Source organism: Microtus ochrogaster, chromosome 4 (genome assembly GCF_000317375.1).
Source record: "Microtus ochrogaster isolate Prairie Vole_2 chromosome 4, MicOch1.0, whole genome shotgun sequence".
Lineage (NCBI taxonomy): Eukaryota > Metazoa > Chordata > Mammalia > Rodentia > Cricetidae > Microtus > Microtus ochrogaster.
In genome coordinates, this window is record NC_022011.1 from 15,574,726 (window position 1) to 15,587,179 (window position 12,454).

Sequence of the window (12,454 nt, forward strand, 5' to 3'; positions counted from 1 at the left end):
CAGCAGCCTGTGCTTGCAAACCGCACAAACCGCCTGCGTAAAAGAGTCAGAGTTTGCCCTGGCAGGACAGCCCAGAAAGCCGGCATTTTTAAACGGCACAGCTTTTTTCCTGCTACGGCTGAAAACCGAAAAGCATGCGTTTAAGTGTTTTGTGGCAAGACCTCTTAATGAGCTGCAGGGTTTTGCAGCTAAAGCTGAGTCAGGAAAGCCTCTCTTAGATGAGAGCGCTTGCTTGCCTCTAGCAAGCAGAGCAGACCCAAGAAATTGCCACAAGAAACATGCTTTACTCTGTTCTTTTCCAAGCTTTCTCAGGCTTTCTGTGGACTCAGTTACCCACACGTCTGGGCTCCGTTTGTAGTAATAAGAGAGGCGGGGCTGTGTCCCCAGCACAGCCTGGCTGATTTTTCTCCTGTCTTTCTTTTTAAACTTATTTTATTTTTTATATTAGCTTTATTGTGCTCTTTTAGAAGGGTTATCTTCACTTTCACTTATATGTCTGTGTCTGCTGCTGTGTGGGTGTTCATGGAGGCCAGCCATACCTGGGAACTGGAGATACAGGTGGTGGTGAGCACTCCATGTGGGTGCTGGGAAGCGAACTCAGGTCCTCTGGAAGAGCTCCTGACTGCTGAGCCACCTCTCCAGCCCCATACTGTGTTCTTCCTGATGTCTTTGGGTTAATTTTGTTGTTTTCTAATTTCTTGTAGACTTTCCGAAGAATGACGTTTCTTCTTCTTCCTAATATACACGTCTAAGGTTATAGCCTCCCTCCAGGTTTTAGATGCATCCTATTAATTTGGGAATGTTATATACTGATTTAAATTCACTTCAAGTATTCCAAAATTTCATTTGAGAGCTTTTTTTTTTTTAAGTTTTAAATTACCTAGAGATAGGCTCTTTAATATGCTAGTGTTTGGAGATTCTCCTCTTGTATTTCTTACTGATATCCAACTAAACTCTATTACAGTTTGGAATGAATTTTTTGTGGTTGTTATTCTGAATTGGTTTGTGTGTGTTCCAGGATCCATGGCTTTGGCTTCCTTGGCATGTTCTTAATGCACCCCTTAAAAGGAATGCGTGCTTCCTCTTGTTGGGGAGGGGATTCCTATAACTACTCACAGGAGCTATTTGTTGATGGTCTTTGGTTCACTCATATCTTAAAACAGACTTTCCTGTCCTACTCTTCCTTTTGGAAAAGCCTTCTGATTTTATTTATTGAAAAGAATTTTTCACATGATATATCTTAATCATGTTTCCCCTCACCAATTTCTCTCCAGTCCTCCACACCTCTTACCCACACAACATTGCCTCCCCAACCTTTTCTTACTTCTTGAGTCCGAACTGTAAAGCAATTCCAGTACTCTCAGTCCATCATACACCTGCTTCCTGGTTTCTGGCTCTGCCGGATTCAGGTCTAGGGGGGTCAGAGAGGATGCCCCTGATTCATAGCCCATTTGGTAGTGCTTTACACCTGGCCTCAGCCCTTTATCTGCCCACTACTGCTCACTTTGCAGCCTCCCCTGTATGGTCTCAGATTCTGGAGTTAACATTTCCACTGGGAAGCTACCTCCTTATTCTCAGTTAATGGGCAAGCATGAAGGGAAGCATCAGACACAGCTCCTCACTCCCTATCCTGGCCAGCTAATGGTTTCTACTCCAAGGCCCTAAGGATGGCTGCAGAATGGACACACAGCTCAGGTTACACAGCAAGAGTCATTGCTGAGACTTTTGTGTGACCCAGAGGGAAACAGAGCCTTTTCCATGGAATTATCTGCCGGGGTGAATTCACAGCTTGGTTTTACATGAGAGTAGATTGACACATTGATGAAAATGATCTGTGCAGAAAAGGAGAGAGGTGCACTCCTAATGAGCTTCCTTTACACACCCAGATCCAGCCATTCCTGACATCAGCAGGCATCACTTACAGTCTGGAGTTTATACACCTAGATCCAGCCATTCCTGACAACAGCAGGTATCGCTTACAGTCTGGACTCTTTAAGCAAAGCAAACCAGAGCCAGCAGCAAGAAAATTTTCTCAGCATTAGCCAGAAATAGCTGATATTTCTGTCTCTTACTATATAGGAGTCTCAGTCGCCTCTCTTGTATCTGTATGTTTTAAGTTTCTGGTCAACTCCATTAGTTCCCCAGCCAGGATTCAAAGGACCCTTTGCCCCATTAAGCCATAGAGTAACACCCCTTCCCTGAGAGGGCAAATATTTTATCTCAGGGTTCTCCAGACAGAAATGGTTGTCCTCAGAGAATCTCAACATGAATACCGAACAGAGAAACAGGCAAGGTTGGGGTGAAGGCAGGCATTCTCCAGGGCTACTTTCAATGGTCAGAAGTCTATCTTACTTTGAAAGGTAAGGCTGTTTACTGGGGTAGGTAGAAAGGACCACTGCTCCCTCTTTTGCTGGCCCCTATGAGATCTACATTGCTGGCAACTCAGAGATGATATAATTTATTCACTCTTGGAACTCAATATTCCAAAAGGGGAGAAGGATTAGAAGTGGAAAGAATGATAAGCCTTTTAGAAAAGGGAAAAAGAATATTGTTTATCCATCATACTTTGCTACATTTGTTAAAATTAAATCAAGATCCTGAATTATGGGAAAAGTGGCATGTTTAACAAGTTTAGGTGAATCATGTGCCCAACCCAGATATTAGGAGTCTCAGGACCATGGAGATAGTTTTGCTGATGGAGAGGAGGGCCTTTGGAAAAGGGTTCTTCTCAAGGTCACATGGAGAATTAACTGCAGAGTAGCAGCTACACCCTGTAGTGGATTCTCCTGCCATGAATATTCCCCTATGGTTTAGCCACCTTCCTCTGTCACTCATCCCTCTGGCAGTCTCTGAGGACTAAATGAGTTTTGTCAGGCAAGTCTGAGGTGTGAAGGAGGCAGCGGCATTGTCAGGAGGGTTTATTGAGCACTTATGTGCCCTCCACAGCTTTGGGAAGACCTTGGAATCCCAAATGGACATTACCTTCTGGGAGTTCCCTGCCCAGTGAGAGTGAAATATGGAGGCACACGCTACTTAGGGCTGGTGTGGCTGGACCAGTGTTATACTCCTGGCAGGACAAATCAAATAAGGGAGTACCCAGCTTTGCTAGGGACAGGGATTGGTTAGGGAGACATCTCCAGAAGAGCAAGATCTGAAGTTATATCTTGAAGGTCATACTGAATTCTCCATGTTAGTGAGGCATGCAAGTGTATTCCATGGGAGAAAAGCTTATGCTCTCCTTCCTTCTCGTGTGACATTTCTCTCATTCTGGCCTTTGTGTCAAAAATGTAGATCTGTCTGGTCTCCCAAAGCCCCTTTGAGGCTGTATGGAACATCTGTGTGTCTCGTTTTCCTCGTCTGTCAAGACAGAGCAATCACAACATTCCTTCTTGATAATTATTCAATATGTGGAGATATAGATGAAGCACACAGAGCAATGTCCTGTGCACAATAAGCACCCAATAGACAAACTACAATAATTAATATGTAACAAGGGGTCAAACCCCTTTCTCTTCATTAAAATGCTCCTTATCTTCAAGACATTTATTGTCTAAAATAAAGTCTTTATTTTGCCTGCTGGAAACCTCTGGCAGCTTCATTCTCCACTCTCGGAGAGCATCTCTCTTGGTTCATCTTCTACTGCTATGGCTGAATACCACACACTGAGTAATTAATAAAGCATAAAGGTTTATTTGGTTCATGGTTCTGGAGGCTGGGTGGTCTAAAAGGGAGACAGCACATCCAGGGAGAACACACGCTGGAGGGTCCCCAGGTGGTTCCGGGGTTCTCACAGAGAGACAGCAAGTATCTAATTTGAATCTTCTTATAAAGCCACTGACATCATCACCAAGGCTCCATCCTTATGATCTCATCTAATCCTAATTACATCCCAAATGCCCTGCTTGCATATCCACTAATGTATACTTTAGGGATTACATTGCAATGTGAAATTTAGAGGGAACAAATACCCATAATGTAGCGGCGTCTACTTAGAGCACATGTCTACTTAGATGGGAGTGAGCTAGTTAGAATGAACTATGCTGGTATCACATAGAGAATAACGAGACTTAAAGGAGCACTTACTGCCAAAACTCAGAAGCATCAAAGAAGGTGATTCAGTGCTGGTAGATGGTATCAGGGCTAGCTAGGGACACAGTGTGTGATTGGACCCAATTAAAAAGAGATACCAGGATGACGCTTCTAGCTGGCTAACAGATGCTTTGCCTTTGAGCATCATCACCAGGAGGCTGTTCCAGGGGTGTTATCTCTTGGCATAGCTAACCCAGAGGCCAGCACGCACACCGAGGAAGGAAAGAGTCTGGCCTGCAAAGTGCCTATGGCAGCATCACGCAAAGCAAACAGAACAGTCTCCTTGCTTTTTCAAACATTGCAAGGATCCAATCAGCCTTCCGAAGATGGCCTTGGGAAGAATAGAAATGACAGAGGCCTAGAGCAGGTGGTGGGGTAAAGTACACAGTAGCAAACACTGTCCGCAGTCAGGAGGACATGGAACCCGAGAACAGGGGCTCTGTACTCAGGGGAGGTGAAGGACCTCCATGCAGACTGGAACTCAGTCAGCTCTGGCAACCTTAGTTTTTGTGTGTCATCTCTGACTCAGTGTTTCTTCTCTGTGGCTTCCTGTTTACTAAATTCTGTCCCTGATAACTTAGTGGTGAAGTGGTTTTCAGGCAGCATGGCTGTTTCATGTCTTCGAGAGTCCCAGGAGGAGTGGGCAGAGTGTGTCTGGGAAGGACAGTGTTCTGGGAGAGGAGAGACGCCAATTAATAAAGCAGGTTATCAGGACAGCTCAGGGGAAAGGCAGAGAAGGTAACATTCAGGTATTTGTCCAGAGGGAACCTGAGGCTGCCATTTTTACAATGGTGCAGAGCTTAGAGTCGAGACTAATGAGCTATGGAGAAGTGGTTCTTGGCAGGCAGGTCCTTGTTGGTTAGCTGCACGTTGGTGTGTGAAAACAGAAGACATGGCAAGCCCAAGGGGCCTGTGTAATTACTTTTATGTACCAACTTTGGGCAGCTTGGTGCTCAGATGTTCAGTCAACTATCATTCTGGATGTGTCTGTGAAGGTGTTTTTAGATGAGGATTAGAGTTAGTCCTATCCTTTGTGGATAGCCCTCATCCATTTAGCTGAAAGTCTAAATAGAGCAAGAATAGCAGGAAGAGCCTCCTCTCCTGACTGTTTTGTCCTGGGACAAGCTCAAGCATCAGTTTTTGGGTCTCTAGCCTGCCAGTCTCAGACAGAGCTTTTTGACAGCTCTTACCTTCCTCAGGCTTTCTGACTACACCGATTACATATAATGTCTCCTACTTTCCAATAGCAGATTCTGGGACTTGTCAGCTTCCACTGTGCTGTGTGGATTCAATCTCTTACTCTCTCTCCATCCCCCCACACTTAATGGATTTCTATTCATTTCTCTGCAGAAGCCTGTCTAATCGATGGCGACCATAATGGTTGCCGCTAGCAGAGGACTTGGCACTTTCTGCACATCCTTATGAGTCCTCAGGCTCAGCCTGAGCCACATTTTTGCATCTAGCCCATGGATCAATACTGCACTGATATTTAAATAACAAATATTTACTGTGTATTTAGTCTTGTCTGCAGTGATGATGTATTTTACATGCTCATTTATTTAATCGATAAATACTTACTGGGCATCTATTGAATATCTGGAATGTATCATTGAACAAGATAAGAATCCACATACTCTTCAAGTTCACTTTGTAGCTGAGGCAATGGAGAACAATGAACAATAGACATAGCATGCATGTCAAGCACGCAGCAGGTTAGAAGGTAATTTATTGTTATACAAATATTAAGTAAAGGGCATTGAACATTGGGGTTGGGTTGCAACTTTAAATAGGTTACTCAGGGAGTCCTCACTATCAAGATGAAATGTAAACAGGGAATTAAGAAGCATGTGAAGGAGGGAGCAGGCCTGGAAGAGGAAATATCACATGTAAAGGTTAATGCATTTGAGGAAGGGGATGGGACAAGCTAGTGTGGCTGGATAGGAGTGAATAAGAAAAGAGAAAGCAGTGAGGCCAAGAACAAACGAGAGAGCCGTAAGCATGTCAGGCTGTGGAGACCATTGGGAAGGTTGTAGCTTTAAGATGAATGGAGTTCTGTCAGTGACAGGAAATTGGATAGGACTGGAGATAGTCATAAGAGGAGAATGAAGCCAGCCTCAGAATGACGAGTATGTTTTCTTTCATTTGTGGTTCCTATACATAAAATCATGTGTGCATATATAAAGCAGGTAGAAAATTATCTAGGGAAAAGAAGGGGCTTAGTGGGAGGAGAGAAGGGGGGAAGTGTAGGATGGGTAGGACACAGAGGGGGAGGGATACGCTCAATATATAAAACATGCCAGTAAGAAAGTTACAAGATAAAAAGATGTGGCTTTAGTCTAGACAGGAGTCCTTGCAGCTTTCTTACAGAGGGGTGATGAAATGGGTCTTATTTTAGCAGTAGTCCCCCTGTCTCCTACTTTTCAGTAATCCAAGTAAAAGATGCTGGTGGCTGGAGCCAGGGCAGTGCCAGGCAGATGGATCAACACATTAAAAGTGACAGGGAGAAATCCAGTGGGTTTGGAGCAATGTGTGCAAGGAAGAGTCTAGATAAGGTTGGATTTGAACCATCAATATAAAAAAGGGGCTGTGGAGGTGGCACAGTGAGTGAGAGAGCTTGTTGCACATGAATGAGGAGCCAAGTTTGGATCCCAGCATTCAGGAAGTTGAATGTGATCTCATATGTATTTGTAACTCTAGTACTTGGGGGTATAGTCAAGTGGGAGAGACAAGAGGATGTCTGAGGCTTGTTGGATACCTGATCTTAGATCTATATTCAGTGAGAGAACCTGTTAAAGAGAATAAGGCTGGGATTGATGCAGAAGTGTAGATGGAAGTTTCTGTCCCACCCAGTTCTGCAGCCATTCAGTCCCAAAGAAATATACAGAGGCTTATATTAATTATAAACTGTTTGGTCTATTAGCTCAGGCTTATTACTAACTAGCTCTTACAGCTTAAGTTGACCCATAATTCTTATCTATGTTTACTGACATGGCTTGGTACCTTTTCTCAGTAAGGTATTCTCATCTTGTTTCCTTTGCATCTAGCTGATGACTATGTCACTGCCTTTCCTCTTCCCAGAATTCTCCTAGTCTGGTTGTCCTACCTATACTTACTTCCTGCCTGGCTACTGGCCAACAGCATTTTATTAAATCATTTTGAGGGAAAAATCTTTGTAAACAATGACTACACTTTCATTTCCCAGCTGCCCAGACCTGAATAATCACATAGAAACTATATTAATTACAACATTGTTTAGTTGATGGCTCAGGCATATTTCTAGCTAGCTCTTAAATCTTAAATTAACCCATTTCTATTAATCTATGTATCACCATGAGGCTGTGGCTTACTGGTAAGATTCTGGCAGCATCTTTTTTTCTTCAGCAGCTACGTGGTACCTTCCTGACTCGGCCTTCTTTCCTCCTCTATCTCTATTGGATTTCCTGCCTTGCTATATTCTGCCCTGCCATAGTTCAAAGTGATTTCCTTATTAACCAGTAGTAATAAAACATATTCACAGCATACAGAGGGGAATCCCACATCAAATCTTTACAAGATTTGATATGAGAGCATTATCCTACAGCACAAGAGGATGCCCAGTGTTTCTTCCTATGATCTCTATATACACTAACCTAGTTGTTTATACCCCCACATATCACACACACACACACACACACACACACACACACACACACCCCAAAAGTTATAAGATCACTTGAGGTGTGGGGTGCAACCAGACAGTGTGTCCTTTAGGCATTAGGGGTGTGCAGGTAGGCCTGCTGCTTGCTCTTCATTCTGAGGATTCTGAGGAGGGGGCTGGATGTGGGGGATGCTCTCAATTTTCCATCTGCATAGTGTGTCTGCCAGCAGGCTTGTGAGGCAAGCACCTCATTCCTCAGCAACGCTGAGGAACCGCTTTCTCAGGAGGGTGAGAAGTACCTCCAGTTGTCTCAGCCATGCCTTGGATGGGTCTAAGGTGTTGAACCTCATCTGCTTTGATACACTCACCCCAGCTATAACCCAGGAGATCTCTGCTTCCAGTGTGTGAATAACCTAGCAGACCTGACTTCCATCTTCCCATTCCTTTGTTCAATGTCTTCTACCTGCCCCACAGCCTTGGCATTGCTATTTAGTTTGAATGTCAAAGACACCCTAGTCAGGTTTAGGGGAAGTGGAGCATCTGGAATCTCCCTGTGTTGGAGAAAGTACTTAAAGGCACTCAGGGGCTGCATTTAGCTGACTTTATCATAATCTTTTCTTGCTACGACTTTGGCGCACCAGTGCAAACTACATTTTTTTTTTCAGGACATCCCACTGTGTCTTCATCCTTCAAGCAGCCTTTGCATTATTGCACTGACCTGGAAATGAAGCCAATGTGAAGCACAAAGCTGAGCAGTAAAGAGGAAGGGGATCTGGATACAGGACTCCTTGACTACCAGTTGGTAATGCCCTTCTTCTCTTCTCTTCTCTTCTCTTCTCTTCTCTTCTCTTCTCTTCTCTTCTCTTCTCTTCTCTTCTCTTCTCTTCTCTTCCTCTCTCTCTCTCTCTCTCTCTCTCTCTCTCTCTCTCTCTCTCTCTTTCTCTCTCCTGTCCTTTTCTCTTCTCTTTTCTTCTTTGCCATGAGCAAAACATTTATCTGAGTTTTCTATCCAGTGCTGTAGCCTGGATACCTGTGAGGACCCCACATGGGAGAAGGGGGCAGGTACTTTGAGGACCAATGCAATGTAGAGCCTTGACTACTCAGTGTGCGCTCATTGGCTTAGCTGCATTAGCATCACTTAGGGACTTGTTAATGAGCTCAGGCCATTCCTCAGATTGTAGAATCAAAATATTTATTACTTTATTTTAAAACAGAGATCAAGTAGTGATTATGTACTCACTCAGATCTATGGAGCCCTACAGTCTGGGTGTAGTGTGAATGTGTTCCCCAAAGATCAGTGAGTGCTCTGGAAGCTTGGTCCCCACTGTGGTAGTGTTGAGGCAGTTAAGAGGTGGAGCCTGATGGATATGAGTAGGTTATAGGGCTGTAGTCCTGGAAGGGATTCATGCAGTTGTTGTAGACAGGGTCCTGATTAGTTCTGGCAATAACAGGGAAAAAGAAGAATTCTGACTCCTACTACAGGCTTCTTGCATTACTATGTGATTGTTTTGTACAAATTCTAGCCATCAAGAGACTAGCTTAGGCAGAGAGATCTCATCATCAAAGGCTGAGCCAATGGGGTTTATCTTTAATATTCAGCCTCCAAACTACAAGAACCAAGAACCTCTTTTTTTTTTTTTTAAAGTACCCGGCCCCAGGGATTTTGTTATAGAAAATACAAAATCATTTCTGTGAAGGACCAGAACAAATCTCTTTAACTCCCTGAGGTTCTGTGATTGGAAAGTGTTATGGTTAATTGAACTCTGGGATCAGGGATTAAATCATGACTTTGATTATTTATTAGTTCAAGGACAATGGATATACTTATTTTAAAATATCTTTGTCAGTTTTCTCCTTTTGGGAATGAAGGTAGTAACTATAGATAATCTCCTGTGATTTAATAAGAATAAGGAGCATTTTACTGGTGGAAAGGGCTTGGCACGCTGTCAAGCTTAGGCAGAGAGATCTCAGAATATGCCAGAAATGTTTTCCCCTGCAGCTCTGCCATGGTTGCATTATCTTCAACCCACCCAATAACTTTTGATAGATTAAACGAGACAACAGATGGGGAACATTTTTGGAATGTGTAAATGGATGAAAAATGGAGTGCTTTTTAAATCTTAAGAGAAAATCATTCATAAAAGTGGTTTCATCTGTGTGATTAGCTGTTGGTTGCCTTTGGCATGAACCTTTGGACAGGAAGGATCTGGGTTAAGGGGCAAGGATAGGTCACCTCCTGATGTGGGCACAGAGCTCTGAGTTGTAGGGTAAAGTGGGGGAAAGGACGTGGATCTCCAGGGAGAGCCTGACTCGTGACATTTGGGCCGGGAGTGAGATAGAACTAATCACAGGGACAGTCAAGTGACACTGGAATGTCAGATGCTCTTTGTCCCATAGGTTCCTAATCTGCTTCTGTCTTGAGAAATGGCTCAGGGGCTGGGGAGATGGTTCAGTGGGTAAAGCTTACCATGCAAGCTTGAGGGCCTGAATTCTGATTCTTAGCATCTATATAAAAAGCCAGGTGCAGTGACTCAGGCCTGTAATCCCAGTGCTCAGGAAGCGGAAACAGGAAAGTCCTTGGGGCTTCCTGAGCAGTCAGTCTAGCCTATTGATGAACTCCAGGCTTGGTGTGAGCGACCCTGTCTTAAAAATTAAGGTAGAGAAACAATTGAGGAAGACACCTGATTTTGGTCTCTGGTCTCCACACACCCCATCACATGTACACATGTAAACATGCATACATACACACACACACACACACACACACACACACGAGTATTGTGACATATTGTATGGACCTTGGGAGAACTCTAGCTTGGAGGTCTGATCTAACCTATCCTCAGCGTAGGGGGAGCAAAGGGCCAGGAGAGGAGAAGCCTGTGCCTCAGAGTGACTCAGCCTCGGTAGGGAAGCACTGTCAAGTAGGAGGCTGGTGACACAGCCTGGGCCTTCTAGGATCATTTCTGAGGTGTGATTGTGGGTTGGGTCTCAGTCTATTGGAGACTGTCCATGAGCTACTGGTAGGTGGGTAGAGCTATCAGGGCATGGCCAGGACTCTAGAATGAGAATTGCCATGAAGCATTGAAGTAGGCACATGGGTCCGCTGCTCAGCCCTTGACTCTACCCTCAAGTGTGGGCTTGGGATAGGGATTCACTTCAAGAAACAGAAATGTGACAACATTCCATCACTTCTGCGAGCAGGTATGAAAGGATTGTGGCTTCTCTGCTCAGTAGTCTTTCCTGCTTATTAGTTCATTCCTCTGAGTCCACTCAGTACCCCATCTGTCAGCTTCTTTAGGGGCCCACGTGACAAGGAACTGAAGGAGACCTGTGACTGGCAGTGGATCTGAGTGAGCACCTGGAATCTATTGTCCAGGGACCATCTTGGAACTGAATCCACCAACTGCCATGCAGGCCTGTTTGGAGGCAAAATTTCCCTCTGTGTACCTTGAGTTGAGACCACAGCCCAAGTCAACAGCTTTCTTCCAGTATCAAGAAACAGCTAGAGCCAGAGACTCCCAGATGCTGCATCTGGATTCTGAACTCACAGAAAATGTGTACAACAAACAATTATTGTTATGAAATATTATATTTTAGGAGAAATTTTCTGTAACTGTTAATTAATATATGTGGGGGTCTCTGAGACCACCATGGACAGCAGAGTAATGACCCACAGGAGGCTGGAAGATAGTTTGGTTCAATATAGCAAATAGCTGGTATTGTTTTAGGAATATTTAGGCACAGCACAATTTGTTGAAAACTTTCTTGGTGATAATTAATCCTGGGTTTACAATAAATCACAAAGTAAGTTAAATAAAGATCAGATGTGACTACATGGAGACTCTTTGTAAAGAACACTTGAAGTCTCCCTTAGAGAGGGTTTCTATAGATTGACTGAGAAAAACAAGCTCAAGATAAGGGTCTAAGGGAGGCTACTGTGTGGTCTTGGTCACAGATAAAGCAAAGGCCACCCACCAGGCTGTTAACCATGGACACTCCCAGCCTTCTGAGTGGATAACAGGTTACACATTCCTTCCCTTGAAGGAACCTTGTGGGTTTAACATTCCAGGTTTCTCTAGTGCATGTCTGTGAACACAAGGACCTCCCAAGGCTTCTACACATGTGGGTTTGTAAATGGGCATCATGTAAATAAAGATGGACAGTATGCAGGGTCAGTGGGGAACAGGGCATAGCTGGGGCAAGTGTGATGGCAGAGAGCTCAAGTGAATGGCTTTCAAGTTCTGGTGGGCTTAGTTGATAGAGACAGCTTCTTCGTATAGCCTGAGTTGGAAGGCCCCCCCCCCACTTTGGCCATTCAAGCAAGACTCCTCCCAGGCAGATGTTATCTTCTGAAGGAGAGGATTCATTGTTGCAAAGGCAGATGTTTTGGTTAATAATGTCAGTAAGATATTAGCAATCAGCCCAGCATTCTAGAGGAGACCCTGGGAAGTTTTCCTGGCAGGATGAATGGAGACCTCAATGCAGAGTGGCTGGCTGCCTGATGAGAGAGTTGTTTTGGGTCCATTTCCCAACCCCACCAGCTCCCTTTCTTTTCCGGTTCTTCCACCCTCCCCTTCCCTGACCTGACTCCTTCTCCAGCTCCTCTCTTTCTTAACTTCTCTCCTTTCTCCTCCTAGGCCTTTCCCTCACCAACTCCTGTCTCCCCTCCGTCCTCTCCTCATCTCCTGCTCTTTTCTTCCCTCTCCCTCCTCTCTTCCTCCTCTCTGG

General features: G+C 44.4%; 1 protein-coding gene across 1 annotated transcript in view; it reads left to right on the forward strand.

Annotated features, from left to right (window-relative positions):
* Ces5a (carboxylesterase 5A) overlaps positions 1 to 12,454 on the forward strand; it is a 280,153-nt gene that overhangs the window by 204,054 nt on the left and 63,645 nt on the right. The window contains exon 20 of the mRNA XM_026778600.1: positions 8,392 to 8,528. The gene's annotated coding sequence lies outside the window, so the exon portion shown is untranslated. The remainder of the gene's footprint in view (positions 1 to 8,391; positions 8,529 to 12,454) is intronic.